Below are 3,880 nucleotides of genomic sequence, written 5' to 3'. Positions count from 1 at the left end.
ACCTGGAGACTTAACTATGCCTTGCCTCTAGTAAGTAGTTTAAATCTGGTGTTCCATGGAGATGTTTCAATGCCTGTCTCCAATAAGTGAGTTATCTGTGACCTGGAAAAAAACTCCAATGCTGCATCCAGTAAGTAAGTTCTACTATTATCCCTGGCAGACTCCAATGTGCATCCAGTAAGTAGTTATCTATAATCCCTGGAGGGACTCCAAATGCTGGCATCCAGTAAGTAGTTATCTAAATCCCTGGAGAGCTCCAATGCTGCATCCAGTAAGTAGTTTATCTATATCCCTGGAGTCCTTCAATGCTGCCTCCCCAGTAAGTAGTTATCTATATCCCTGGAGACTCCAATGCTGCCTACCAGTAAGTAGTTTACTAGATCCCTGGAGACTCCAATTGCCTGCCGCCAGTAAGTGAGTTATTATATCCCTGGAGGACTTCCAATGCCTGCAATCCAGTAAGTACTTTTATCTATATTTTACCTTGGATACTCCAATGCTGCAGTCCAGTAAGGTAGTTATCTATATACCATTGAGGACTCCAATGATGCATCCCAGTGAGTTAGTTTAATCTATATTACCTTGAGAACTCCAAATGCTGCATCCAGTAAGTTAAGTTATTCTATATTCCCCCCCCCCCAACACCCCCCCCCCTGGGGGAACTCCAATGTCATGCCTCCAGTAAGTAAGGTATTTCTATATCCCTGGAGGACCCCAATGCTGGCATCCAGTAAGTAGTTAATCTATTCCCATCCATGGACACCCAATGACTGCCATCCAGTAAGTAAGTTATCTATATCCCTGGAGTATTCAACTGCTGCCTCCAGTAAGTAGTTATCTATAATCCTGAGGAACTTCAATGCTGCCTCCAGTAAGTAACGTTATCTATATCCCCTGGTAGACTCCAATGCTGCATCCAGTTCAAGTAGTTTATTTCTACATCCCCAGAGACTTCAATGCTGCCTCCAGTAAGTAGTTATCTATATCCCTGGGAGACCTTCAATTGCTGCCCTCCAGTAAGTAGTGTTTTTATCTATATCCCTTGGACTCCCCAATGCTTGACCTCCAGTAAGTAGTTATTTCTTTATATTCCCATGGATGAACGTTCACAGAATGCTGCCCCCTAGTAAGTAGTTATCTGTGACCTGGAGACTCCAATGCTGCCTCCAGTAAAGTAGTTATCTACATCCCGGGAGAACTTTCAGTTGCTGGTCTCCCTACTAGTAGTTATGTGTGTCTTGGAGACTCCAATGCTGCCTCCAGTAAGAAGTTGTCTATATACCTGGAAACTTCAATGTTGCATCCAGTAAGTAGTTATGTACATCCCTGGAGACTCCAATGCTGCCTCCAGTAAGTAATAGTTATCTGTGTTCCTGGAGACTATGCTGCCTCTAGTAAGTAGTTATCTATATCCCTGAGACTCAATGCTGTCTCCACTAAGTAGTTATCTGTGACTGGAGACTTCAATGCTGCCTCCAGTAAGTAGTTATCTGTGTTCCTGGAGACTTCAATGCTGCCTCTAGTAAGTATTTATCTCTGTTCCTCGAGACTTCAATGCTACCTCCAGTAAGTAGTGATCTATATTCCTGGAGACTTCAATGCTGCCTCCAGTAAGTAGTGATCTATATTCCTGGAGACTTCAATGCTACCTCCAGTAAGTAGTGATCTATATTCCTGGAGACTTCAATGCTAACCTCAGTAATTAGTGATCTATATTCCTGGAGACTTCAATGCTACCTCCAGTAAGTAGTGATCTATATTCCTGGAGACTTCAATGCTATCTCCAGTAAGTAGTGATCTATATTCCTGGAGACTTCAATGCTACCTCCAGTAAGTAGTGATCTATATTCCTGGAGACTTCAATGCTGCCTCCAGTAAGTAGTTATCTCTGTTCCTGGAGACTTCAACACTGGCTCCAGTAAGTAGTTATCCATATCCCTAGAGACTTCAATGCTGCCTTCAGTAAGTAGTGATCTATATTCCTGGAGACTTCAATGCTGCCTCCAGTAAGTAGTGATCTACATCGATGGAGGCTTCAATGCTGCCTCCAGTAAGTAGCTATCTGTATTTCTGTAGACTTCAGTGGTGCCTCCAGTAAGCAGTTATCTACATTCGTGTAGACTTAATTTTTCTCTCTAGTAAGGTGTTATCCATATTCCTTGAGAATGGCCCACAATTAAAGCCTGAAAGTACTCAAGTTTTAGTAAAATACTATATTAATACTCACAAGTAAACAATTTATACTCAATAATCTTGTGGGTTTCTTTTTTCAATATGAGGAATTTTACAAGAATGGAAATTTGAAAAAAAAAAAAAAAAAGGACATATAGCTTCAATCAGTCTGTATTTCTTGAGTCCTATAACAAAGGCTAATATGAAATTATGGTTGTCAAAAAACTGAACATGACAATTGTGTATTACTACTATAGTTTTTAGATAGGTGCTATAAATTCATTTATGAAACCAGCTGATTTTAATAAAGAAAATCATAATCATATAATTACAAAAAGCTTGGTGTTTTACTTTTTAGCAATGATTATGACCAAGGACCAGCTCAAATGAGGGGAGAAATTTAGCCATTTAAGTTAAATGTAAAGAAATAAAATCAAAACCTGATGAATACTGAAAGCAATTGCTAACTTATATTCAGTATTAAAAGTGAAATACCTTACAAAGCACTTAATTACATTACACTGGATAATTCCATTGTAATTCCATTATCAAGTGGGTCTTTAACAACCGATGAATTCTCGAACTACCACCATAGTTGTCATGAACTCAAATGAACCTCACTATTCTGCAAATGATCATCGTGGAGTTTACTTTCATAAAAATGAAAATACAATTGATGATTTCTTCTTGATGTTTTTGTTAGGTCACATGTGGAGGGAAATTTTGAATATTGAACGAGATATTTGTAACAGTTAGTTTGACTTCAATAACTTGTTTCACACCCTCACTAATATCGCTGTGCCGCCGTCCACAAAGACCCAGTAATATTGTGAGGGTATGAAATTGACACTAAATAATGATCTCCCAGGAACAAAAGTATGATCCCGGCAAACGCCTGCACAGCCACACCTGAATGGAACAAAGGTTGACGATTATGGTTACTAAGCACTGAATATGATTTTCACCATTGCTATTTTTATTATTCTGTTATTATACGTTTTTCTATAATATTTACAACTTAATTCGCTAGTAATGTAAAACATTATTCTTATATCATTAACACATTGTCTACAGTAGTGATTAGAAAATATGAGCCTTGGCATCAAATAGCTCGACCTTTCACATCCATCGTTACAAGACAAACAGGCTTCATTGTTGTGTTACCAGACCATTTTCATGAAACATAAGGGATGGGGGTATAGGAAAACACTTTAAGGCAACTGTATGTAGTATATACGCTCATAATGGTCCAGTTAGAGAGTTAATAAAGAGGAATGAAGTGATCTTTGGACAGCTTATATAAACTTTCTGAAAAACATATCAATGTTATTATAGGTATGCAACGAATGACAGTTAAACTTGCCACGCAACTGCTGTCCAAAAGTACTTATAAATCTTTTGATCACTTCGACAACAAGGATATTTGAAGAGAAGGGCTGGAAAATTACAAGCCATTTCATTTGGCTTGTTGATAGATAGTTTGATTTGTTTTATTCTCGACTTCCACAGATAGAAAATCATCAAGAAATGCTTGCGTGACTAAACCTGTAAATGCAAGACAAAATCTTTCAAGACATGAATAGAACCGCTAGAGAAATGAAAGTGAAGAAAAATACAATACTCTATCCTTTGTCTAACTTGCTGAAAATGGCAAAATAAAAACTTGGCATGACGTATACTCTAAATTACAGACTAAATCAGGTTGGGT

At 38.2% G+C, this 3,880-nt stretch overlaps 1 protein-coding gene across 1 annotated transcript in view; it reads left to right on the top strand.

Moving 5' to 3' along the window:
- LOC135211944 (TBC1 domain family member 25-like) overlaps positions 1-3,880 on the top strand; it is a 112,865-nt gene that overhangs the window by 80,389 nt on the left and 28,596 nt on the right.

The sequence above is a fragment of the Macrobrachium nipponense genome, chromosome 40, assembly GCF_015104395.2.
Source record: "Macrobrachium nipponense isolate FS-2020 chromosome 40, ASM1510439v2, whole genome shotgun sequence".
NCBI classification, from domain to species: Eukaryota; Metazoa; Arthropoda; class Malacostraca; order Decapoda; family Palaemonidae; genus Macrobrachium; species Macrobrachium nipponense.
The sequence above is the reverse complement of the archived record's forward strand: the minus strand, read 5'-3'. Positions and strand labels throughout refer to the sequence as shown.